Source organism: Jaculus jaculus, chromosome 3 (assembly GCF_020740685.1).
Source record: "Jaculus jaculus isolate mJacJac1 chromosome 3, mJacJac1.mat.Y.cur, whole genome shotgun sequence".
Lineage (NCBI taxonomy): Eukaryota > Metazoa > Chordata > Mammalia > Rodentia > Dipodidae > Jaculus > Jaculus jaculus.
The window spans coordinates 170,386,662-170,413,618 of NC_059104.1; the positions used below are offsets into that span (position 1 = coordinate 170,386,662).

The 26,957-nt window shown below is 46.8% G+C and overlaps 1 protein-coding gene across 1 annotated transcript in view; it reads left to right on the plus strand.

Moving 5' to 3' along the window:
* Clpb (caseinolytic mitochondrial matrix peptidase chaperone subunit B) overlaps nucleotides 1-26,957 on the plus strand; it is a 145,383-nt gene that overhangs the window by 7,669 nt on the left and 110,757 nt on the right. The window lies entirely within an intron of this gene.

Here is a 26,957-nt window from a genome sequence, read left to right on the forward strand (position 1 = left end):
TCTCTTTCATTTTATCTGCTGCATTACTATTGATTCTCAAGGGTGCTTTTGACTATTAATGTTCAAGGCTTAGTTTTTAATAAACCACTTTTGCAAGTATGGGCTTAGGAGTTTTGTAGGCAAATAAATATGATGGAGCAATAGTTTAATAAACATGCAATGATGCATCTTAAAAACCAAGCGCAGATGTCATCTTGTTGTTATAAGAGCCATTCATAACTGCAGGCTGCATGAGGCATCTTCATCTCCCAGGAACACACGTGCCTTGCTTCATACTGCTGCATTACAGGAGAGCAAATTGCAGGAGAGCATGGGGGTGGAAACTGGCTTGCTGACCCTGCAGTCACCTGTTGGTCACTGCCGAGGGCGGCCAGTCTCCTGCTACAACCTGCCTGCTGTAGGCAGGACTCTCACAGAGCATAGTGCCGCCACTTGCCTTCTTGTCACCTGGTTGTCCGACTGTCGTTTACTCCACTGGGCACTTCTCTCAACTCCCAAGTGCTCGTAATTTTAGCTCTTTGAAATGTGGTTTTCGTTTTGAGGTAGGGTCTCACTCTAGCCCAGGCCGACCTGGAATTCACTATGGAGTCTCTCTCAGGGTGGCCTTGAACTCAAGGCGATCCTCCTACCTCTGCCTCCCCAGTGCTGAGATTAAAGGTGTGCGCCACCACGCCTGGCTGGGTGAAATATGATTTTTTTTTAATTGTTACTCTTTTTAAAAATATTTAATTTATTTTATTACTTATTTGCGAGAAAGAGAGAATGCATACTAGGGCCTCTAGCCACTGCAAAATAATTCCAGAAGCATGCACCACCTTGTACATCTGGGTTTATGTGGGTACTGGGGAATCGGACCTGGGTCCTTAGGCTTTGCAGGCAAGTGCCTCAACTGTTAAGCTATCTCTCCAGCACATGTTATTCTTTATTTTTAATTTTTAAATTATTTATTTATTCATTTGAGAGAAAGAAAGAGGCAGAGAGAGAGAGAGAAAGAATGGATGTACCAGGGTCTTCAGCTGTTGCAAACTCCAGATGCATGTGCTACCTTGTGCATCTGGCTTATATGGGCCCTGGGGAATTGAACCTGGGTCCGTTGGCTTTGAAGGCAAGTGTCTTAAGTGAAAAGCCATCTCGCCAGCCTCCGTGTTATATATGTTTTTAAGTTTTATTTATTTGCAAAGGGAGAGGGGAAGAAAGAGTGACACGGGTACAGTAGCACAGACTCCAGATGTGCATCGTTTTGTGCAGCTGGCTTTATGTGGTACTGGGGAATCGAACCTGGGCCTTCAGGCTTTGCATGCAAACACCTTTCTTTAATGGTTGAATTGTCTCTCCTTGAATTTCCGATCCTCCTGCCTTGCCTCTCAAACGTTAAGTGTACAACTGCATACCACCATGCCTAGCTTTTATTTATTTATTTTTGTGTTGGTTATTGTTCTTGTTTTTTTTGTTTCTTGAGTCACAGTTTCACTTTAGCCTAGGCTGAAGTGTAACTCACTTTGTAGTCCAGACTGCCCTTGAACTTACGGTGATCCTCCTACCCCATTCTCCCAAGTGGTAATGTTATAGGTGTAAACCATGTCTAGCTTCAGCTTTTTGTTGTTGCTGTCTTTTGAGGTGGGGTTTCACTCTAGCCTAGGCTGACCTGGAATTCACTCTGAATAGTGATCCACCATCCTCTGCCTTCCAATGCTGGGATTAAAGGCATTTGTTTTTTTGAAATAAGGTCTTGCTATTTAGGCTAGGCTGACTTCAAACTCATAACCTTGCTACCTTAGACTCCCAAGTATATACTTCATTTTTTTCTTTTTTCTTTCCCAAGGTAGGTTCTCATTCTAGCCCAGGCTGACCTGGAATTCACTGTGTAGTCTCAGGGTGACCCCAAACTCATGGTGATCCTCCTACCTCTGCCTCCCAAGTGCTGGGATTAAAGGCGTGCGCCACCACAGCCACCCCAAGTACACTTTAAATTGATGATCCTGCTACCTTAGCATTGGTCACCCTTCTCCCCAAACGCTCCCAAAGCAGTCCTTGCTTATGAAAGCATGAATGGACGCTGCAGATTCTGTATAAAGGGTGACCTAGACTCTAGCTTCAAGGGAATGTACTTACTGCTTAACAGAACCAGGCCTGGGCCAGAGGTAGAGAGCTTGACCATCCTCAATGGAAGGAAAGACTTTTGAGTTATATTCAGCCTTTCTACTCCCTTGACTGCATAGCTGTCTCACACTGCTCTTTATTTATTTCTGTGTGTCCTGGTACTTAACCTGTGCCCAACAGGCCTGTATATAACAGGATGGAATCCCTGTCTCCCTTTAAAAAAACAGTGTTTGTGTGCGTGTGACCTGTATTCATGTGGGAGTGAGGGCACACTCATGTCATGGTGCACACGTGGAGGGCAGAGTACAACTTTTGAATGATGGTCTCACCTTCCACCTCCTTTTCTTTTTTATTTTACTTTATTTTATTTATTTATTTTATTGGTTTTTGAGGTAGGGTCACACCCTCTAGCCCAAGCAAACCTAGAATTCACTGTGTTGTCTCAGGGTGGCCTTGAACTCAGAGGACGCCCCCTCCCCTACCTATGCCTTTCTCCCAAGTGCTGGGATTAGCACGTGCACCACCACACCCAGGCTTCCACCTCCTTTTGGAACAGGGTCTTCCTCTCAGTCTCAAGGTTGTTGGCTGCTGTAATTCTGGAAAATTCTGTCTTTTCCTCCCGACTACACCTATGAGTGAGAAGGGAGGCAGAAACAGAATGTGCTGGAAGCTAGGGGGCGGGGCAGTTAGCCTGATGAAAAAGCAGTGGTGAACAATGTGAGGCCCTCCCTCAAATGAGGTGGAAGGCAAGGATGGCCACCAAAAGTTGTCCTCTGACCTTCTTGTTACACACATGAGCACAGAGTTTGAGTTGGTCACATGCCTGTAGTCCCAGCACCGGGAGGATGAAGGAAGAGGACCTTGAATTAGAGGCCAGCCTGGCCTGCAAAACAAGTTCAAGGCCAGCAAGAGGTTGTCTAAAAATGAAGTGTGGGGCTGGAGAGATGGCTTAGCGGTTAAGCGCTTGCCTGTGAAGCCTAAGGACCCCGGTTCGAGGCTCGGTTCCCCAGGTCCCACGTTAGCCAGATGCACAAGGGGGCGCACGCGTCTGGAGTTCGTTTGCAGAGGCTGGAAGCCCTGGCGCGCCCATTCTCTCTCTCTCTCTCTCCCTCTACCTGTCTTTCTCTGTGTGTCTGTCGCTCTCAAATAAATAAATAAACTCAAAATAAATAAATAAATAAATAAATAAATAAAATGAAGTGTGTGCGCTGCCTTTCGCCTTAAAGCAATGGATGGTGCGCCCGTCCCAGGGCGAGGGCAAGCTCTAGTGCTTCCTCCTCTCTTCCTAGTCCCCAGCCCCAGGTTTCCCCGACCACCTCCAGTGCAGCTGACGCTGGCAGTGCAGAGGCCAGTGCCTGTGCTCCCACTGGCCCCGTGCAGACCTGAAGGCCCAGGGCACTGCCTGCGTCCCTCTCCCTCCCAATGTGGCTACCATCTCCTCCCTTCTTCCTGAGGCCCTTAAACATGTCAGCTTACCAGCCTGTGCTCCTCACCAGTGGGAGGCTGGCCCCTATCCTGCCTGTGGGTAGCATGAGCAGGTGGCCCTGCTTCTGGGCTCAGCCCATCCCTGCGCCTGGCTTTTGCACTCGGAGCCACTCACCCGAGACAGGGGCGGGGAGGGGGTTGCGGGGGCCAAACTGTTGCACATCTGTCTGTACTCAGGCCCAGCCACATGGCTTGTCTGGAGGAAACTCGAGGCCTCCTTCTCCAGTGCAGATCACATTTCCTTCAACTTGGACTGCTGAAAGACAACATAATGCCCCTTCTCCTTTTCCAGGCACGGAGCTGGGTCTCTACTAATTGCCCAACTCAGTGGATCCTCAACCCCAGCAGGCTCTGATGAAGGGAACCTGGTGGTGTCACTTTCAAACTTCAGAAGACTGCCCTTTCTGTCTATAGTTCATTTGACAAACACTTACCGAGTACCTGCCATATGCTGGGCCCTTTAGTTGGCACAGGGGACACCAGCGCAGTCATGCTTTCTTTGGTGTCGGAGTCGGAGGCAGCCTGCAGCAACAGTGTGATCTGCCCGAGCCAGAGCCCGGGAGATGTTCTTAACCCTCTTGAAGGATCAGTGAAAGCCTCTTACAGGAAATGGCAGCTGATCACAGTCCCAAATAGCAGCAGGTCCTGCAGATAGGAGAGAGCGGCCCTGGTGGGTCAGTTTGAATGGTAGCAGGGCGCGTGGCAGCCTGGGAGAGTGGAAACTGCGTTCCGAGTCTCCGGAGAAGTGTGAGACAGGTAAGGGCCTGCTCATGGATGGTACTGATTTACTGATTGGCCATCTGTCCATCCTGTCCTCTGTGCCTAGTCCTGAGGTGAAGTGGGGGTAGGGACAGTGGCAACACAGCGAGGAGACCCAGTTCCTACCTTGGTGAGGAAGAAGAACATGAATCAGAAACTGAAACCCCCCAAAACAAGACATAAATTTATGAGCCTAGTTTATATGAACCAAAAGAATATGGAAATGATCATGGCTGGGGGAGATGGCTCTGCAGTTAAAGATGCTTGCTTGCAAAGCCAGTTGTTCTGGGTTCAGCTCTCCAGTAGCCACAAAAATTGGATGCAAAGTGGCATATGTGGGCTGGAGAGATGGTTCAGCAGTTAAGGCAATTGCCTGTGAAGCCTAAGGACTGAGGTTCAATTCCCCAGTAGTCAGATGCACAGGGTGGCGCATACATCTGGAGTTCATTTACAGTGGCTGGTGGTCCTGGTGCATCCATTCTCTGTCTTGCTCTCTCTTTCTCTTTCTCAAATAAACAAAGCATTTTAAAAAATGAACTTCACCATGGAGAAAATGAAAAGACTCTTACATGTTTCTGAGAAGGAATTTGTATCCAAAATATGTAAAAAGCTCTTTCAAAAGATAATTTAGTGCATGCCTTTAATCCCAGCACTCAGGAAGCAGAGGTAGGAGGATCACTGTGAGTTTGAGGCCACCCTGAGACCACATAGAGAATTCCAGGTCAGCCTGAGCTAAAGTGAGACCCTACCTCAAAAAAACAAAAAATAAGATAATCTAATTTTAAAACTGAGCCAGGGGGAAGGGATGTGAAATTAAGTTGATTAAGAAAAAGAACCGTACCGCACTGCTCTGTACTAATATTTTTATTTTTGCAAGGAAGGGTCTCATTGTAGCCTGGGCTGATCTTGAATTCACTACGTCTCAGGCTGGCCTTGGACTCAGCGATCTTTCTACTTCTGCCTCTTCAGTGCTAGGATTAAAAGCATGAGGCCCCATACCCAGCTAACTTTTTATTTTTTTTAATTAATTAATTAATTTGTTTGAGGGGAGAAGGAGAAAGAAAGAAGGAAAGGGAGGGAGGGAGGAAGAAGAAAGGGCATGTCATGGCCCTTCGCTACTTCACTCCAGATGTCTGCGCTACTTTGTTCATCTGGCTTTATGTGGGTACTGGGGAATTGAACTAGGCTGGCAGGCTTTGCAACAAGCACCTTTAACTGCACCACTATCTCCCTAGCCCCCATCCTTTTAAAAATGATTTATTTATTTATAATGTGTGCATGTGTCCACCAGCTTTTGCATCTGGCTTTACATAGGTCCTAGGGGATTGAGCCTGAGTCAACAGGTTTTTACAAGCAAGTCCCTTTAACCACTGAGCCATCTCCTCCAGTCCTGCTTTTTAAAGCTTGTGTGAGTTATGAGAGACAGAGGTAGGTATGGCTGACAATTAGAGCTCAAGTAGATTGTATTTTTTTAAAAAATTTTTGCGGCCAGGTGTGGTGGTGCATGCCTTTAATCCCAGCTTTTGGGAGGCAGAGCTAGGAAGATCGCTGTGAGTTCGAGTCCACTCTGAGACTACATAGTGAGTTCCAGATCAGCCTGGGCTACATAGAATGAGACCCTATCTCAAAAAAAAAAAAAAAAAAAAAAGTATTTATTTGCAGGCACAGAGGGAAAGAGAGAATGGGTGCACAATGGCCTCTTGCCACTACAAACACAAATTCCAGACACATGTGCCACTCTGGTTTAATGTGGGCACTGGGGAATCAAACCTGGGCCACCTTTAACCGCTCTCCAGCCCTAAAATAAAATTTTTTTCTTAAACTTTAAAAAAGATATATTTCATTTATTTATTTTCAAGCAGAGATAGAAGAGAAATAGCATGGACACACCACGGCCCGGTGGGATCCCCCAGAGGGATCCAGTGCAAACAAACTCCATATGTATGCGCCACTTTGCATCTGGTTTCTGTGCGCACTGGAGAATCAAACCTGGGTTGTTAGGCTTTGCAGGCAAATGCCTTAACCACTGAGCAATCTCTCTAGTCCCTTAAACTTTTTTTTGATTTTTTTTTCAAAGTAGGGTCTCCCCTAGCCCAGGCTGACCTGCATGTAATTCACTATGTAGTCTCAGGGTGGCCTCGAATTGATAGCAATCTTCCTACCTCTGCCTTCTGGGATTAAAGGCGTGGGTCACCACACACAGTTTAAACTTTTTTTTTTCCAGGTATTCTAAGGATGGCCTTGAACTCAGTGATTCTCCTACCTCTGTCTGCTGAGTGCTGGAATTAAAGGTATGCATCACCATACCCAGCTTCTTAAACTTTTTTTTTTTAAATAGTATTTATTTGCAAACAGAGAGAATGAATGGGCACACCAAGGCCTCTTGCTACTGCAAATGAACTCCAGATGCATGCGCCACTTTGTGCATCTGGTTTACTGTGGATGGATATAGAGGAATTAAACCCAGGCCACCAGGCTATGCATGAGAGTGCTTTTACCCACTGAGCCGTCTCTCCAGCCCCCTTAATTGTAATTTTTTTTGTTGTTGTTGTTTTGAGGTAGGGTGTCTAGTCCAGGCTGATCTGGAATTCACTATGTAGTTTCAGGGTTGCCTCAAACTTACGGCAATCCTCCTACCTCTGCCTGCCAAGCACTGGAATTAAAGGCATGTGCCACCACGCCTGGCCTTAATTGTAATTTTTAAAGATCATGATGTTAATTTCTTTAATATTTTATTTTGTTTATTTGAGAAACTAATAGGCAGATGAGGGAGAGAATGGGCATGCAGGTATGCACCCCCCATACATGGCTGTGAATATAATTTTTAAAGAATAAAAAAGACCCACAGAGCTGGGGAGATGGCTCAGCAGTTAAGGCACTTGCCAACAAAGCCAAACAAAGCCTAATGACTGAGGTTTAATTCCCCAATACCCACAAAAAGCCAGATGCACAAAGTGGCACATGTATCTGGAGTTCATTTGCAGTAGCAAGAGGCCCTGGCATGCCCCTACATTTTTCTCTCTCTCTTTTTGGAAATAAAATTAAAAGCAATTCTTAAAGCTGGTGTGGTGGCACACACCTTTAATCCCAGCACTCGGGAAGCAGAGGTAGGAGGATCACCGTGAGTTCAAGGCCACTCTGAGACTACATAGTGAGTTCCAGGTCTGCCTGGGCTACAGGGAGACCCGACCCTACCTTGAAAAAACAAAATAAACGACTTCCTAACAGCCCAAACTTGTTTACTAGGTGGCTTTGGAAGGGAAGATGGTTTTCAGTCAGTTTAGGACAGAAGAATGGGTTGGGCTTTGTTGACAGGTAAACATAATTATTGTAGCTCTGCATCAATGTCTTGGCTTGGTACTTGTCCCCTCGTGCCCCAGCTTGAGGCACTTGCTGTCCTTGTGCCAGCATCGAGGTGTTCAGAATGTGTTTAGCTACAGCATAGGTGAATGTTTTACTCATTGATCGGGGGATTTTATCTAATTAACAAGAGCCCTGCCTGGTAAACACATTTGGCTGTCTCCGGGCCTCAGAGAGGCTGTCTGTGTATCGATTGCTGCATCATTTTGGCTGGATGGAAAAATATTAATGATGGCATCAGAAAAACCAAAACATCCAGCTCTCTTAATCAGCGAATATGTAAATGTCCTTGTGGTTTGCAGTGGATTGAAACAAAATCTTGTAGACCAAGGTCAAGGCTGGGACAGCATCACTTGCTGTAATTTGATACTTAAAGTAATTGCAGTGTTTTGAATGCTGGGCTGTAACGTGCACAGGTGTCTTCAATGCTTGGATGTTGGAAAGCAGCATGTTACAGAAAGAATGCAAGAGTTTTAGATTTAAAAGTCTTAGGTTCTAGTTTTGTCAGGTACTGACTGTGACAACCACCTTGCCCACTTTATACATGGTGAAACAAGTTCAGGTTGCTGAAGGCATTCTCTCAAAGCCCTAAGTCCACTCGGAAAATAGCTTTACTACATTGGTCTACAGGCAAGAGCGAGGCCAGAAGCCAGAGAGAGGCTTGCCTGGGTTCCCATTTTCTCCTAGAAAACTGGTCAAAAGGAGAGCTATTTCTTTTCTTTTTTTCCAAGGTAGGGTCTCATTGTAGCCCAGGCTGGCCTGGAGCTCACTATGCAGTCTCAGGCTGGCCTCAAACTCACAGTGATCCTCCTAACTCCTCCTCCAGAGCAGTGGGATTAAAGGTGTGCGCCCAGCGGGAGAACCATTGCTGCTGGCTTCACCGGGAGTCCACAGGTTCTAGACCCTCATCAAACCTACCCTCCTCATGGACCTACTTTCACCTACTTGCTTCCAACTCCCTGATGCTAGGACTGGCCTTCTTTCCCAGAGATGCTGTTGTCTTTATTGCTGTCTTGGCTTCTCGCTGTTTCCGGCTTGTTTCTTCCACGAGGCCCCCTGTAAGGTCTTGCAGCTCTCCCAAGCCTGCCCACCAAGCTTCTCTTCCGGAAAGCCCGCCAAGGCTGATAGTAAGTGGTAGTTGTTCACTAGCAACTACAATTCAGTCCTTGGCAAGCAGACTGCTAGATACCGTGTGGACTGATCCTTATTCCGTGTCACCGTGTTGCAAAACAATTATGTTATGTCCATTTTCCAGATGAGAACCTTGGTGCCTGAGCAGGTTTGCTCTCTCCTGGCCTCCCAGCTTAGGTCTGTGTTTACTGAGGCCCAGCCACACCCACAGTATGTGCTTTGCTCCCAACAGTCACAGGGTCGATCTTTCTTTCCACGTCCCAGGGGTCCTAAAGACTGACCCATCCCATGTCAGTCCAGTTACTGAGTCACCTTCCTGCCTTTTTCTCCCCGGTTCATGTGTTTCTCCTTTGACCCGGCTGTGAGCCTTGTCACAGCAAGGTAGATGACACATCCTGGTCCTTCCTCCACCTTAGCAAGTCACATGTGGCTGGCTGGGCACTCAGAAAGAACAGAGTTTGGCCCATTGATGGATAGGTTGATTGAAACCCTGTTTATCTCCAAAGACTGCCCAGTAGGAGAGTACAGCGCTGGGCAGCAGCTGGGCCCGCATGCCCCTTCTCCAGGAGTCCATTCATGTGGATGGGAGGCCCAGGAAGGCTGCATAAGAATCCTCTGATGCTGGGCGGAGGCTTCCATCTCAATGGCCTTTTGTGTGCAGAGAACACCAGGCCTCCTGGGAAGTCAGTGTGTTTGACCAGCCTTTGCAGATGGACAGTGAGTAGGGACAGGAGGTAAAGCGCAACAATGAGGGGCAGCCCCTAGAATTCCCAGGGACTCGGAATCCAAGTTAGGACCTAGCCGTGAGCGCTCACTCACGCCGAGTCCCTCCCTGGGTCAGGCAGGACTCCAGGCGCTTCTCGACATCATGTCCCCTCATTCACTGGTCAGCATCAGCCCTCTGGGACTTCTAGGACTGAGGTGTCTTCTGCCTCTTGAAGGAAAAGTAGATTTTGATGAAACAAGCATTCATTCACTCATTTATTTTCATTTATTATTTTTTCTCTTGAAATACAGGTATATACTAGAAAATTTACCCTTTTAAATTGCATAATTCAATAGACTTTAATGCATTTATTTATTTATTTATTTTTGAGTTTTTCACAGTAGGGTTTTACTCTAGCTCAGGCTGACCTGGAATTCACTATGTAGTCTCAGGATGGCCTGGAACTCATGGCTATCTTCCTACCTCTGCCTCCTGAGTGCTGGGATTAAAGGCGTGCACCACCATGCCCGGCTTCTTTAATGCATTTATAAGACTACAATTATCATCACAGTCTAACTCCAGAATATTTCGTCCCCCCCCAAAAAAAAAAATCCTGGTTTCATTAGGAATCATTCTCCAGCCTCTGGCAACCACTAAACTGTTTTCTGATTATGTGGTTGCTGCTGCAGACATTTCACATAAACGAGACCATACACCATATAGATTTTGTTTCTGACTTCTTTAATTTAGCTTAACTTTAAGATTCGTGTTGTGGCATGTTGTCAAAGCCTTTTATAGCTGAATCATATTCCATGCATGATAAAACCCACCTATTAATCTATTTGTCATGTGATGAGTATTTGTTTTTCACCTTTTAGCTATTCAGAATAATCTGATGTGGCTGGGCATGGTGGCACATGCCTTTAATCCCTGTACTTGGGAGGCAGAGGTAGGAGGATCATTGTGAGTTTGAGGTCAGTCTGAGACTACATAGTGAATTCCAGGTCAGCCTATGCTAGAGTGAGACCCTTCCTCAAAAAACTAAAAACAAGCAAACAAATAATCAGATATGGACTGGTTTTAAAAAATATTTTATTCATTTACTCATTTGAGAGAGGAAGAGACAGAAAGAAAAAGAATGGCCTCCAGCCACTGCAAATGAACTCCAGGTGCATGCGCCACCACCTGTACATCTGGCTTACATGGGTACTGGGGAAATGAACTTGGGTCCTTAGGCTTCGCAGGCAAACACCTTAACTGCTAAGCCATCTCTCCAGCCCACGAAGTGTTTTGTTTTGTTTTTTTTTAACTTTTGTTTCTATCGGCGGGGAGGAAGTTGAAAGAGAAGTGAATGCACAGCTAGCTCCTCTGCCTCTGCCTGTCCTCCTGTGCTGGAATTAAAGGCGTGTGCACCACGCCCAGCTACCTTTCTCCTTTTTATGCAGGATAGGCTCCCTAGCCCATGGAACAGTACCATACATAGTTAGGGTAGGTCTTTACACCTCAATATAATCTAGAAAATCCCTAACAGACTTGCCGAAAGCTTTGTTTCTATGATGATTCTAGATCCTGTCAAATCGACAACCAGAGATTACCCATCACAGAGATGAATGGCAGAATGTGGGACTCCAGTTCATGGGATGGCTACTACCCACAAGTTAGTTTCTAATCTAGAAATTTCCTCACTGATGTGTCCAGGGATGGTGATTCTAGATCCAGTCAAGGTGACACTTGAGGTGAACCACCAAAAGCACCCTCACTTGATCCTACCTCTGCTTTCCAGTCCTACTCACTTGAGCTTCCTTTTCCTATTCAGATTTTTAAAATTTCTCTCTCTCTCTTTCTCTCTCTGTCTCTCACACACACTGAGGGAGAAAGAGAGGGAGGGAGGATGCAAGGGCCTCTAGCCACTGCAGACTCCAGGTGCATTCGCCACCTTGTACATCTGGCATTTCGTGGGTACTGGGGAACCGAACTCTGGTCCTTAGGCTTTGCAGGCAAGCCCTTGAACTGCTGAGCCATCTCTCCAGCCCCTATTCAGATTGTTATATAAGGAGCTGATGCAATGAGGAGATAAATATTAGGAGACAGTGCTCCAAGCTACTCAAATTAGGTGACTAACTGTAGTTTCAAGCCTCCTTATCATCATTTTGTGGTGAAACGATTGCAGAGTTTTGATGCCCTCTGAGCCCCAAGGCACCATGACCCTTGTGAGAATCAGGGCAGCACCCCCTTGGCAGAGATTTTATGCTTCTGTTAGTATGCCAGAGCCTGCATAGATTTCCTAGCCACTGCCTTACATTCCTAGAATCTGTTTAATGTACAGTTAGGCTGGCTTACCGAGAAATAGGACCACTTATAGTCTGTGAACATTTGATTGGATTTGTTTGCTAAACTTGTTTTAAGCCAAAGGCAAGGCCACTTGAAGGCATTGCTTAGGTGTGTGAATCTGAGCTTGGCAGTGGTAGGATGGATGACTGCTATGGAGAAGCGGTGGGTTCGGCCTTTTCTCATCCCAAAAGTAGAAGAGCCACCCAGGAGAAGATATTCCATCAGAGTATTTCCATCCTGCAGATAATTTAAGGCTTTTCCTTTATCGTATTGTCACCTACAGTCTAGACAAGTTGAGTATGCTGTCCCATGCGGAGTGTAGAAACAAGGGAGGGCCGGGCTGTCTGCCTTGACGTCAGCGTGATATGACTTAGAAAGTACAGGGGACTTCTTTTTTGTTTTGTTTTTTTGCTCTTTGCTTTTTGAGATAGGGTTTTGCTGTAGCTCAGGCTGACCTATAGCATTCACTATGGAGTCTCAGGATGGCGTGGAACTCACAGCGATCCTCCCACCTCTGCTTCCTGAGTGCCGGGATTAAAGGTGTGCGCTACCACACTGGGCCCAAGCTACTTTTTTTTGTTTTAATTTGTTAGGGGTTAGGTTTAGGGTTATGGTAGGAATATGGTTTAGGGGTAGGGTTAGTGTTCCCAAGCTGCTTCTTAATTGGTTGTAAAATCTAAAGTCGCCCTATGTGAGATATGGGCTTGCTCATCTAATCTCTGGATCAAATGAGATCAAAAATGTCAAATGCCTCAGGCACAGCAAGCAGTTCAAGAAATGTGATTTATTGGACTTCATTATGTGAGCCTGGTCTGGTGATGCAGGTCTGTAATCCCCGCACCTGGGAAGCTGAGGCAAAAGGATCACAAGTTCATGATCTTTCCTGGGCTACAGAGTGAATTCAAGGCTAGTGTGGGCAAGTTAGTCAGACCCTGTCTCAAACTTAAATAAAAAGTAAAGGGCTGAAGAGATAGCTTAGTGATTAAGGCACTTGTCTATGAAGCCAAAGGACCCAGGTTCAATTCTCCAGGACCCACATAAGCCAGATGCACAAGATGAGGCCTGCATCTGGAGTTCATTTGCAGTGGCTGGTGCACTCATTCTCTCTGTCTTTTTCTCTCAAATAAATAAATAAAAACAAATTTTTTTAAAAAAGTAAAGAGAGGCTAGTTCTATAGCTCAGTAGTAGAGTGCTTGCCTGTTATGCACAAGGCCTTGGGGTTTAATCCTTAGCCCTGTCAGAAAGAGGAGGGAGGGTGGGAGGGGAGGGAGAACTCCATCGTTCAAGAGCCTTGTCAAACTCGGAAAGTCAAGAGTGCTACTGTTCTCACTGGTCCTATCCAAACATCACAGAGGATGCTTGACACTTAACGCATTATGTGAATGTTTCTTACCCATTTCCCCTCCTCAAGCTCCGACTAATTTCTCAGTGTGGATAAGGTCCATGTCTGGTCCATTTCAGCCTCCCCCCGCCCCCACGCAGTGCCCAGTTTAGAGAGGTGGCTTTGAGAAGGATTACTTGAGTTTTGCTGATTGAAGGCATTGTGGCTGGTTTCATGCATTCTGTTCTTTGTCTGAAATGTTGTATGGTCTTGAGCTTAACAGTAGTGGTTGAGGTGCCAGTCCAGGTTGAGAAGTTTGGTCCTCCACGGTGTCTCACTGCTGTCATGGGGCAAGCTTCCTGGCAACCAGCCAGCTGCCCGGCTGCCCTGTGCTGCAGGCCCAAGTCCTTCTTTGGTGCCAGTAGGTGGCGCCCATCGTCCTTTCCTACACAGCAGACTGGACAGGCATTTCCTTTTCACCAAGGCAGCTGCTGGTATCTTCAGGACATACATGTAGCCCTGGGCAGAGGTACCTAGATATTCTCACTGATCCTGTCCAAGCAGCTCAGAGAACCATGGTGCCGCAGGCAGTATTGGGGTCCTACCAATCTCTCCCCACACTCAGACTTAGCTTTCAAATGGTCCATGTCTGGTCCATCACAAGGTCCTCCATGCCCAACATCGAGTTTTGAATATTTTAGTTATTTGAGAGAGAAGGAGCACCCGGGCCTCCAGCAGCTGCAAGCAAACTTCAGACGCGTGCGCCACCATGTGCATGGGTATTGGGGAATCGAATCTGGGTCCTTAGGCTTTGCAGGCAAACACGCACCTTAACCATTAAGCCATCTTTTCAGCCTTTTTGTTTGTTTTTTAGTGTTTGGAGGTAGGGTCTCACTCTGGCCCAGGCTGACCTCAAACTCACAGCATTTCTCCTACCTCAGCCTCCCAAGTGCTGGGATTTAAGGTATGTGCCTTTTTTTTTTTTTTTGAGGTAGGGTCTTGCTCTAGCCCAGGCTGATCTGGAATTCACTATGTAGTCTCAGGGTAGCCTCGAACTCACAGCGATCCTCCTATTTCTGCTTCCCAAGTGCTGTTATTATGGGCGTTCACCACCATGCCTGGCATCCAGCCCTTTAAAAATATGTATTTTATTTTATTCAACATAGAGTTTTGAGAAGTTGCTACTTGAGTAACAGATAAAGGCACCCTCCCCTTTACAGCTTTGAATAGTTGGATTTTCACATTTTATTCAGTCCCAGCCCGAGCACATCTGCTGGGGAAGCAGAGATGTTTGTCCAGAGGATCCCAGGAGGTCGTTAAAGGAATCCATGCTTCTGTATGTCCTTTCTGGCCCAGGTCTGCCTCCAGGAGGTCATCCTTGGGACTCTGTTTCTCTGACTAGTGCTCACGTAGCACTTGCTTCCAAGATCTTTATTTGTGTGTTAGCTGTTTGCCAAGTGTGTAGCTGTGCAGTGACTGCCTTGAAGGTATGGACGGTGTAGTCCCCCAAAGCACCCTCAGCACCTGCTCAGTCGTGTGATAACCCGTCTTCAAGAAGAGCTTATAGAATAATGAATGAATGATAGGACTTCAAGGCGCTGAGTGAATCCAGCATGGGGCGCACACCTTTAATCCCAGCACTTGGGAGGCAGAGATGGGAGGATTGCCGTGAGTTCAAGGCCACCCTGAGACTACACAGTGAATTCCAGGCCAGCTTGGGCTAGAATGAGACCCTACCCTGAAAAAAACAAAACAAACAAACAAAAAATCATGTGAGCCAGGCGTGGAGGCACATTTTTTTAATCCCAGCACTCAGGAGGCAGAGGTAGGAGGATCACTGAGTTCAAGGCCACCCTGAGACTCCATAGTGAATTCCAGGCCAGCCTGGTCTACAGTGAGATCCTACCCTGAACCCCCCCCCCAAAAAAAAAAAAGTTGAGAGATTCTACAAACTGTTTTTACTGTGGAAAAAAGAAAGTCAAATCACAGAAGGGTCAAGGAGCTATTCCAGATGCAACTGAAGACGTGCAGTGTTTGGTCTTTGTCTCAATCCTGACTTTTGTCTGGATCTCAGGGGGGGGCTGCTACAAAAGATACTGGGTGCTGGGCTTGGTGGCTCAGACCTTTAATCCTGGCATTCAGCTGAGGTAGGGAGATAGATTGCTGTGAGTTTGAAACAAGCCTGGGCTAGAGTGAGACCCTGTCTCAAAAAGAAAAGAAAAAATAAGTGAACACAAATTTGAACACCCTTAAATATAGAATACTAGATAAAGGTAAGACAGACATAGTGCTGGAGGATTGGTTCCGGTATTTCCCAGGGATGCTTAAGCCTCTTATATATTATGGCATAACGTTTGTATGCATATATGTGTGTGTGTGTGTGTGTGTGTGTGTGTGTGTGTGTGTGTGTGTATGAGAGTGGGAGTGCCTCTAGTCACTGCAGACTCCAAATGCATGTGCCCCCTTGTGCATCTGGCTTACGTGGGTACTGGGGAATCAAACCTGGGTCCTTAGGCTTTGCAAACAAGCACCTTAACCACCAAGGCATCTCTCCAGCCCCAATATGTATGTCTTCTTGTATGCTTAATCGTCTCTAGATTGTAAGTGCTGTGCATATAGTTGTGCTCTGCTGTTCAGGAATGATGACAACAAAAAGTCTGTATGCTCAGTACAGATGCAGGGTTTTTCGTTGTTGGTTTTCAATTTCTAGTTTTGTTCTGAAGCTGGTTGAATCCTGGCTGTTTTCAGTGTTAAACATTGAGAATTTGATCATTGTCAGTTGGCTTTTCTGTAGGAGTACGAAGTATTTGAAAATAAGGGGCCTAATGTCTAAAGTAAGTTCTCATATGGACCAGGGATAATATAATAGAAAAGGAGTAAGAAATAAAATGAAGCAAAATATAAAGAGAGTATGTATGAGTAAGAAGGATTTGTGTGTGTGTATGTGTGTGTGTGTGTGCTGTTCTTCTGACTGGTCTTTAAGTTTTCTAACTAAAAACTTTAAGAAATAGTAATCTTGCTGGGCGTGGTGGTGCACGCCTTTAATCCCAGCACTTGGGAGGCAGAGGTAGGAGGATCGCCGTAAGTTCGAGGCCACCCTGAGACTCCATAGTGAATTCCAGGTCAGCCTGGACTAGAGTGAGACCCTACCTCGAAAAACCAAAAAAAAAAAAAAAAAAAAGAGTAATCTCTGCACATTACTGTCTGCCAGGTGTTGGTCAAAGGTGGGTCAAGGGTGGTCACCCAGCACTGGGCTGCATTCACTTAGTCCGGCTAGTGTTCCCTGAGTTACTTTAACCCCTGCACTATTTGCCTCTGAACAAATAGGACAACTACGATAGCAACTAACGTTTAGAAGCGTGCTACGCAATTTCCTTTGGTCATCCCAGCACCCTTATTAGGTGGTTTTAGCAGGATGGTAAGGTAAGATGAATGGGGTAGAGAAGTTAGCTTGCTCTACCCATGGTCACATGGCTGGCAAAGACCGAGGCACACTCCAATCTGGGTCAGTCTTTTCCAGGGAGAAGACTTTCTGAGCCCGCACATCCATGTGTAAAGAAAAGATAGATAATTCTGCAGGGCATTCATTAGGTCTGAGACCTGAGAACTTTCTCTAATGAATTATACAAATGCGTCACACCTCTGGTGTGGATGCTGCAAACACGCCAGTCCCTCTCCTCTCTCACTGGAGTCAGAGCATCTGGAGAACTTGCTAGAGGAAGGGGCCTGAGCTGGGCCTTAGAGGTGTGTGCACAGTTCAAGTAGCCAATGCCAAAGAAGCCATACAGAGCACCAGGCCCAGGCATGGGCCTGAAGTCTGCTGGCTCAGGCTGAGGTCCAAGAACGGCTTTTGCTACCTTGCTCCCCCTCCCCCCCCCCATACCCTTCAGTCCCTGTCCGCCTGGGAGATAAGGCACAGATGGAGGCTGAGTCTGCCTGGGGATTCTAGCCCGGAGCGCAGCGGGCGGCGCCTTTCCTCAGTTCAGACAGCGTGCCTGGTGCTGTTATTACTGTAAACAGGACCTTCTGGGCGGCTCCAGTCAGGTCCTGTTGCCCAGATAGCCATCATGATTGGGTGTGCATGGCTCAGTGCTTCCAGGCCTGTGATGCAGGTGGGACAGGGCTCCCCACTCTCCAGCCCTCCCCAGCTGCAGCTGGGGGCCAGTTTGTGCAAAGGATCCGGAAATCAGTTGGAACAATGCGTGATTGAAGTTCACTGGCCGCTTGGTATTGATTGGTCATAAAGAAAGAGGAAGAAAAGTGAAGTGGTACCTCCCTCCCCTGAGTCGGAGAGCTGGTTAACCAGAATTACTTAAATCTGCCTCTGCCCGGGACTCCCACCCTCCCTGAGGAAGCAGCAAGCGTTTGGAAGGTGCTGAGAGTCATGTCCACTAAGAATCCACTCCTCAGCTTTCATATCGATGCCACACACATTTAGAAAGATAGGATTTGAGAGCTTTTAGGTAGGGACTAGCAAGATTTTATTCAATTCTCTAGTTTTATTGAAGAGAAAAGTAAGACCCACAGAGCCAGATTTATCCTGGGCCACACAGCTGGTACCTGATAGAGCCATGACAAAACCATGGCCTCCAGCCACATCACAAACGTCCCCACCCCTGACCTAGATGCCTCCCACACACACAGGAGAAAAAGACTCATACCAGGATGAGACAAGTAACTCCCAACAAGAAGTAGTGTAACAGATTGGCATAGGCAAATGCCACAGGCACTCTTTCAGACCCTGAGTATGCCCATGTGCCAACTGCCAGGGCCGGCACTGGGGACAGAGATGAAGGCAGGTCCTCTTCTCTAGAGGGACATGCTGATGACAGGGGAGCTGGACATGACAACTGTGTCAATAAGAGGACAGCACAGGGTGGATTGTGAAGGCAGCCTTCTCAGGAAACATAAAGAGAGCAAGCCTAGGCTCTTCTGTTTTTCCTAAAATGTTTCATTGTTATAACAACAGCCCTGTTGTTATAAAAACTGTAAGAAAGCCTTCAGAGCAGAAAGTGAAAGTTTGTCTAGCCTCCCCTCTCCCCATCAGAGGTCATAGCATGTCCCCTTGGTCTTTGGCCCTCTGGCCTCTCCTGGATCCCTGGTGGCTGGGAGGAGGTTTTGCTTCTTCCTTTGGTTTGTTCTCTTGCGCGGTCTTCACTCTTGGGCTAGGGCTCCTGCGTAGGGATTGTACACAGTCTGTCTCTCGGTCCACAAACAACGTTGCGTACTTGGTACTTTCCAGTTTTTACGTAGTCTCCTAGCTTGCTCTGTCACTTTTTAAAATGAGTCAACTCTGATGGGAACGATAGCAGTAGCACGGCTCTTCCTTCCACAGGCCTTCCCTGCTTTATTGCATACCAAGAGATTTTAGCTACTTTGTTTCCTTTTCTCTCTTTATGACACGGCTGTGTATGATATGTAGTAAGGCTAATGGGATTCTCTCCGTTCTTTTTTTTTTTTTTAATGTTTTTATTTACTTACTTGAGAGAGAGGAAGAAACAGAGAGAGATTGGGTGCACCAGGGTATCCAGCCACTGCAAACAAACTCCAGACGTGTACACCACTTTGTGCATCTGGCTTATGTGGGTACTGGGGAATCGAACCTAGGTCCTTTGGCTTTATAGGCAAGCACTTAACTGCTGAGCCATCTCTTCAGCCCTCTCCATTCTTTTTTTAGACTTAATTAGTTAATGTGTGTGTGTGTGTGTGTACACATGCATGCACATGCCAGGATCTCTTGCTGCTTTACATAGGTGGCTGGGGAATTGAATCCAGGTTGGCAGGCTTTGCACGCAAGCACCCCCCTCCACCCTCCACATATTTTTGAGACAGTATTTCTTTCTAGCCAGGACTGACCTGGAACTCATTCTGTAGCCCTGGCTGGGCTCGAACTAACAGTTCTCATCCTACCTCAGCCTCCTGAGTGCTGGGCTTCCAAGTGTGACCCATCACACCCAGGTTGTGTTCCTTTTCTTTCCTCCCTTCCTTCTTTTCTTATACAAGGTCTGCCTTGTAAACATGCTCTCCTCAAACTCATGGCAATCCTCCTGCTTCAGGTTTGTAGGTGTCAGCATCACACTCATGCACCGGCACACCTAGGTCCTGTCAGTTGGGTGAGCGGACCAAGTCCGAGTCCAAGAAGCCAAGTTTACCCACAGGTCTTCACCAGGAAGTGGCAGAGCCTTTGAACCGAAATCTTTTGTGGTCTCCTGTTTAGGACCCTGAGCCGCCCCCAGTTAATGTCACCCACCCGTTCCTGCCAACCTGGGGAGTATAGCTCATTAGGGAAGGGCTAGTCACAGGTCTAGAGGGAGCCTGGAAAGCCTGCTGTGTCCACCCCTCTTCCCAGCCTGATGCAGGCTACTCCACCCCGAGTGGCAGCCTGCATTAAGCAGTCTACCCATCATCCCGGGGATGATGGAATCCTAACCTTTTCGGAGACACCGTGCTCTGTTACAAGCATCGCTCTTTTTAAAAGAGATTAATTCACTTGCCGCATTTTGTCCATTGGTGAAAATCACAGGGGGAGCAAGGGTGGCTTTCTCTGGCCTCTGAGGCCCTTTCAGCCCCTCTCAGCAGGCAGCCCCCTTCCCAGTTGGCTCTGGACTTTGAAAGGACTGCCTGCTGGGCATTCACTTGCAAAGCAACAAAATGAAATGAGGAGCCCTAGCTTGGGAAGCTCTAACTTTTGGGGACTGCTCCTGGAAATCAGAGGAGGCCCCCCAACCCAGAGAGAAAGTTGTCTGTGGTTGTGTCTGCTGCTGGTGGGATGGGCCTCTGTCCTCGCTGGGCTTGTCTGCTGCGCCCGCCTTACCTTGAGGTGTCCCTCACTCCCCACAGTGCCCTTGCACACAAGGGTTAGCACCTTCCTCTCTCCGGCAGGACTTTAGCTCTTGGGTCCCAGTGTCATTGCTTCCATCCATTACATCCCGTCCCAAGAGGCTACGACATGATGTTCAGGCCAGAAGACGGGCAGGGCGTGCAGGCCGAGGTTGCTGAAGAACACCTGGGTGCCCCCCCCCCCACAGAGCCTTTTCCTGCCATTTGCAGCGCTGCTGTCTCACCCGTGTGTGGAGCTGCCAGGGAGTGTGGCCCGTGGTAATCAGGTGACCAGGGACAGACTGAAGCATAGTGCGGGGCCATGCCTGCTGAAGGAGGGAGGCTAGCGGGCGGCAGTGCTGCAGCTAGACTAGCCCAGGGACACCCTGTTCGGTGCTCTTTCGCTTTCTCTCTAATAAATGAGACAGAGACAGTTTTGCTATGTAGTACTAGTTGGTCTCAAATTTGCAGCGATCCTTTTGCCTCTCCCTCCAACTACTGGGATTTTAGGTGTGCACTACCATACCTGGCTTGCCCTGTATTTTTTTTTTTAATTAATTTATTTATTTATTTTTGACTTTTCAAGTTACATCTCTCTCTAGTCCAGGCTGACCTGGAATTCACTATGAAGTCTCAGGGTGGCCTTGAGCTTTCGGCAGTCCTCCTACCTCTGCCTGTCTGTATTCTTTCACTGAAGTAACAAATTGAGAGGAACTGCTTCTGCCAGGTGTCCCTTTTAAGTTTTTTAAATGTCTTCATTTATTTGCAAACAGAGGAGAGAGAAAACTATATGTGTATATATGTGTGTGTGTGTGTGTGTGTATGTATATATATAATATATATATATATATATGCAAATGAACTCCAGATATTTGTACTTCTTTCCTTCTAAAAATAAGATTTATTTTTATTTATTTTTTAAAGACAGAGAGAGAGAGAGAATGGGTGCACCAGGGCCTCTAGCCACTGCAAACGAACTCCAGATGCATGTGCCACTTTAGGCATCTGGTTTACGTGGATCCTGGAAAAGTGACCCTAGGTCCTTAGGCTTTGCAGGCAAGAACTTTAACACTAAGCCATCTCTAAACATATTTTATTTATTTATTTATTTATTCCAGAGAGAGAGAAAGAAGTGGGGGGTGGGGGTGGAAGATAGAGAATGGGTGTGCCAGGGCCTCCAGCTACTGTGCCACTTTGTGCATCTGGCTTATGTGGGTCCTGGGGAATCAAACCTAGGTCCTTTGGCTTTGCAGGCAAGTGCCTTAACCACTAAGCCATTTCTCCAGTCCCACATTCTTTCTTATATATTTTATTTTTATTTATGTTCTAGAGAGAGAGAGAGAGAGAGAGAGGAAAAGGAAGAGAGAACGCACACCAGGGCTTCTAGCCACTGCAAAGGAACTCTAGACGCATGCATCACCATGTGCATCTGGCTTGCATGGGTTCTAGGGAGTTGAACCAGGGTCCTTAGGCTTTGCAGGCAAGCACCTTAACCTCTAAGCCGTCTCTCCAGCCACATTCTGAATCTGGATTTACATGGGTACTGATGAACTGAACTTCGAGCTAGCAGGCTTTGCAAGCAAGTACCTTTAACTGCTGAGCCATCTCCCCAGCCCAGGAGTTCCTTCTAAGAAGAAAACTCCTGCAGAAAAGATAACCCGGTGCTACAAATGCTCAAAATTGTTGATTATCTCACATTGAAACAGTAATGTACCCTTTATACCCATTAGCTCTGCACACCTAGTGCTCAGGGGGCTGAGGCAGGAGAATCATTAATTCAAGGCCAGTGTGGGCTATGTAGGGAATTTGAGGTCAGCCTGGGCAATGTAGTGAAAGCTTATCTCGAAACAGAGAAAAATAAAAGTAAAAAACCTACCACTGCTAAGCATTGGCACAGAGAGCCATGCAACAGTATCACCCCTGCTCTACTGGTGTGAGGGTCAGTGGAACAGCTGTACTGGAGAGGACCCTGGTACTGTTTAGTTATTTATGTGGTGCACACATACAATGTAGGGATCCCACTCTCAGGTAAATACACAGGTCCCAAAGCAAAAGATGTCCTTTGAGCATTGCTTGTAGTGTCCAGGAGATGGTCACTATCCAGAGGAGGGGTAAGGAAACATATGACGAGCTACCAGTCTCCTTTGTCTGCTCAGCCCTTTTCATATTAAGCCTGCTCAATCTAGGAGGTGCACTTTATAACTTCTTCTGCCGCAACCTATTGAATGACACTTACCTTTCTGGAAAGAAGGCTAAGCTAAGGGATGGTTAAACAGTTTCCTCTCTATTGCCAGCTTCAGTCAGGCAACGGTAGTTGATTGAAACCTGTGTGGAGAACTCTGAGACTTTGAACAGCTCTGGAAGAGTTCCTGGAAGAGATTTCTGGTCTCTGTCTTAGATACCTGGTTGCGTGCTTGCCTGGCCTGTCTGTACCTTAGACTGATTTTGCATCCTAGGCTTATCTTGATGGACTTGACTTCATGGGGCTGTGAACCCCTGGACATCACTGCCAAATGATGATAATGTTTGAGTGTGTTTGGGTGCTCCTCTGTACTTTTTTTTTTTTTTTTTTTTTTTGAGGTAGGGTCTCACTCTGGTCCAGGCTAACCTGGAATTAACTATGTAGTCTCAGGGTAGCCTTGAACTCTCGGAGATCCTCCTTCCTCTGCCTCCTGAGTGCTGGGATTGAAGGCGTATGCCACCCACGCCTGGCTCCTATATGCTTTTTGATAAATTTGATCAAAATTCCAAAAGAACACATAGCTCAAAAATGGTTGATGTCCCCTATCTTCCTGACTGGCATTTGAGACCCTGTGCTTCTCTGCATTTAGAAACCATCTGCTTCTTTGTTGTGCATTATCGCCAAGGTGGGTCTGCCTGGTAGTGTTCCTTCCTTTTATTTTTTTATTTTTTTTATTTTTTATTTTTTAAATTATTTATTTATTTATTTGAGAGCGACAGACACAGAGAGAAAGACAGATAGAGGGAGAGAGAGAATGGGTGCGCCAGGGCTTCCAGCCTCTGCAAACGAACTCCAGACGCGTGCGCCCCCTTGTGCATCTGGCTAACGTGGGACCTGGGGAAACGAGCCTTGAACCGGGGTCCTTAGGCTTCACAGGCAAGTGCTTAACCGCTAAGCCATCTCTCCAGCCCATCCTTCCTTTTATTTTTTGCCTTGTCTGGTCTGCCTTGTTCCTCATTTCCCTGAACAGGAGTCTGTGATTTTTTTTCAGCCTGTCCTGATTTTCTAGTTTCTCTAGAACTATTAAGCGTTAGGATCATATGCTTTCACACCTCACATCAGGCTGGAGAAATGGTTCAGCTATTAAAGGCACTTGCTTCCAAAGCCTGCTGGCCCAGGTTTGATTCCACAGTACTCACATCAAGTGAGATGCACAAAGTGGCACGTGCATCTGGAATTGGTTTGCAGTGGCAAGAGGCCCTGGCATGGCCATTCCTCCCACACACACTTCCCTCTCTGCCTCCCTGCCCCTCTCTCTGTAAATATATAAAGATATGTTTTAAATTTTTTGTTTATTTTCATTTATTTATTTGAGACTGACAGACAGAGAGAGAAAGAGAATGGGTGCACCAGGGCCTCCAGCCACTGCAAACCAACTCCAGATGCATGCGCCCCCTTGTGCATCTGGCTTACATGGGTCCTGGGGAATCGAGCCTCGAACAGGCCTCACAGGCAAGTGCTTAACCACTAAGCCATCTCTCCAGCCCTATAAAGATTTTTTTTTTTTTTTTTTTTTTTTTTTTTTTGGTTTTTCGAGGTAGGGTCTCACTCTGGCTCATGCTAACCTGGAATTCACTATGTAGTCTCAGGGTGGCCTCGAACTCACGGTGATCCTCCTACCTCTGCCTCCCGAGTGCTGGGATTAAAGGCGTGCGCCACCACGCCCGGCTTAAGATATTTTTTAAGAAGAGTTGTGTCAGGCTGGAGAGATGGCTCCATGGTTAAGGTACTTGCTGGCAAAGCCAAAAGACCCAGGTTCGAAGCCAGAGCACAAGGTGGTATATATATCTGGAGTTTGTTTACAGTGTTGGCGACCCTAGCACACCCATTGTCTCTCTCATTCTCAAATAAATAAATAAAATATTGTTTTTTAAGAAGTCTGACGGAAAACTTATTCCTGGGGTTCTTGGCATCTTTAACATCTGTGGTCATAAAGAATTGTTTCCTCATTTAAAAAGGTTGGGTCTGCTGGGTGTGGTGGTGTATGCCTTTAATCCCAGCACTTGGGAGGAACAGGTAGGAGTATCACAGAGAATTTGAGGCCACCTGAGACTACGTAGTAAATTCCAGGTCAGCTTGGGCTAGAGCAAGACCCTGCCTCAAAAAACAAAACCAAACAAACAAAAAGGCAGGGGCTTTAATTAATAGTAAATGTAGCAGGTGGCTCCAGGTCACCAGAAGAAATCCTCCAAAATAAAAAATAAAGAGTGGCTAAGGCGCTTGTCTATAAGGCCTAACGACCTGGGTTCAATTCCCTAGTACACATGTAAAGCTAGACTCACAAAGAAGTGAGTCTGTTTGTTTGCTGGAGGCCTTGGTGCGCCCATTCTCTCTGTCTCTCTTTATCTCACTCTCTCCATCTGCTTATAAATAAATAAAAATAAATAAAATGAAAAATAATTTTTAAAAATGAGGGTACCCTGACCTTTCCCCTTCAATCTCTCCCCTTACCGTTTGGACCCAGTCACCCCAATACTTTCAGGACTTCATAGACCCCAGCCTGCTCCTCTGGTGACAAGGCTTCACCTCTGCCTGGGACATCCCTGCCCCTCCCTCCTTCCTATCTGTGGAACTAAACTGCCCCTGACCATCACTGCCGCAGAGGCCTTCCTGGACACTGAGGCTGAGTTGGCTTCCCTCGTGCCTGCCACCTATGCCCTCCATTCACAGTCCTCCCGAGATGTGCTTGGTGCTGGGTCTCCCCTTCAGGCTGTCAAAGTGCAGCGTCAGTCACCGCATCCCAGCGTTAAGGCACACAGCTCTGAGGGCTGCATGAGTGGACAGGAACTTGACATTTCCCATCTGCCTCCCAAGCCTTGCTCATCTGCTGTCCTTAGCAGCACAGACTTTTTTTTGGGTGGGGAGAGATAGGATCTCATAACCCAGGCTGGTCTCAGATTTCCTATTTAGCTGAGGGTGACCGTGAGCTCTGGATCCTTCTGCCAACACCTTCCAGGTGCTGAGATTGCAGGAATGTCGCCACGCCTAGCTAACACAGGTGTTTGGCTTGGTCCAGAGAAGCTTTTACAACAAAGCCATGATACAGAAATGTTGTTAGTGCTTGGCCGCAAGCCTTTAGCTCTGCTAATACAATCTAGACAGCCTCCCGGTTCCCCAGACATCCTCTGCCCTTTGTCCATGTGGACATGTGAATAGTGGGTGACTTGCACTATTTTTTGTTGTTGTTTGTTTGCCTGTTTGTTTTGAGACAGGGTCTTGCTACATTCCAGGCTGGCCCGAAACTCACTGTGTAGCCCAGGCTGGTCTTGAACTGCAACCTGAGTGCTGGGATTATAGGCATATAGTCCTAGGCTGTCCTCAAACTCAGCAATCCTTCTATCTCTGCCTCCCAGAATGCTGGGATTAAAGGTGTGTTGCAGTCCGGTTCGCATTGCTGGTAGAAATCACCCAACCAAGAGCAGCTTCTGGGAAAAAGAGATTTATTTTGGCTTACAGGCTTGAGGGGAAGCTCCACGATGGCAGGGGAAAACGATGGCATGAGCAGAGGGTGGACATCACCCCCTGGCCAACATAAGGTGGAACACAGCAACAGAAGGGTGTGCCAAACACTGGCAACGGGAAACTGGCTATAAAGCCCATAAGCCCGCCCCCAATGATACACTCCCTCCAGGAGGCATTAATTCCCAAATATCCATCAGCTGGGAACCTAGCATTCACAACACCTAGGTTTATGGGGGACACCTGAATCAAACCACCACAAGGTATATGCCACCACACACAACATTTTTTTAATTAAAGTTTTAAGTTTTTATTTATTTGAGAGAGAGAGAGAGAGAAAGCGACAGATAGAATGGGCACCAGGGCCTCTAGCCATTGCAAATGAACTCCAAACACATGTGCCACTTTGTGCATCTGGCTTTATGTGAGTACTGGAGAATCAAACCTGGGTCCTTAGGCTTCACAGGTAGGCAGGTGCCTTAACCATTAAGCCATTTCTTTAGCCCAAGACTTTTTTTTCTTTTTCTTATTTTCCTTCCTTCCTTCCTTCCTTCCTTCCTTCCTTCCTTCCTTCCTTCCTTCTTTCTTTCTTTCTTTTTTTTTTTTGCTTGTTTGTTTTTCAAGGTAGGGTCTCTCTCCAGCCCAGGCTGACCTAGAATTCATTACATAGTCTCAGGCTGGCCTCAAACTCAGGCACTCTTCCTATCTCTGCCTCCCGAGTGCTGGGAGCCACTACACCTGGCTATATTTATTTTTCTTAAACAGTTGGTTCTATTTATTTCTTTCTCTCTGTCCACTCCATTATAGCTCCTCCTGTTCCTGGGACCCAGAATTCAGAGTTAGTGACATACTTTAGTTTTCCTCTATTTCTTCAATGTATATGCACTGGCATATGGATCCTAACAGGTCCATGTATGCTTTCCTAGGGACCTACTTAACTGTCCATTCATTCTTTCTCTCCCTCCCTCCCTCCCTCTCTCCCTTCCTTCCTTCCTTTCTTTTAGGAAGGTCTCACTGTAGTCCAGGCCAGCCCTAATTTAGTATTTTTCTAATGCTTTTTCCCTTGGCTTAAAGGATTTCCATTTCCAAACAACCATGGTTCTGATACAGTAGAGAAAGTGATCTATTTGTGAACTGGGAACAACCTAGAAGAGACAGAGCCTTAAGAGACACTGGGAAGTAGCACAGATGAAGGGAAGGAGGGCTGTGGACTGGGTGAGGAAAGGAAGGCTTCTCAAGAGAG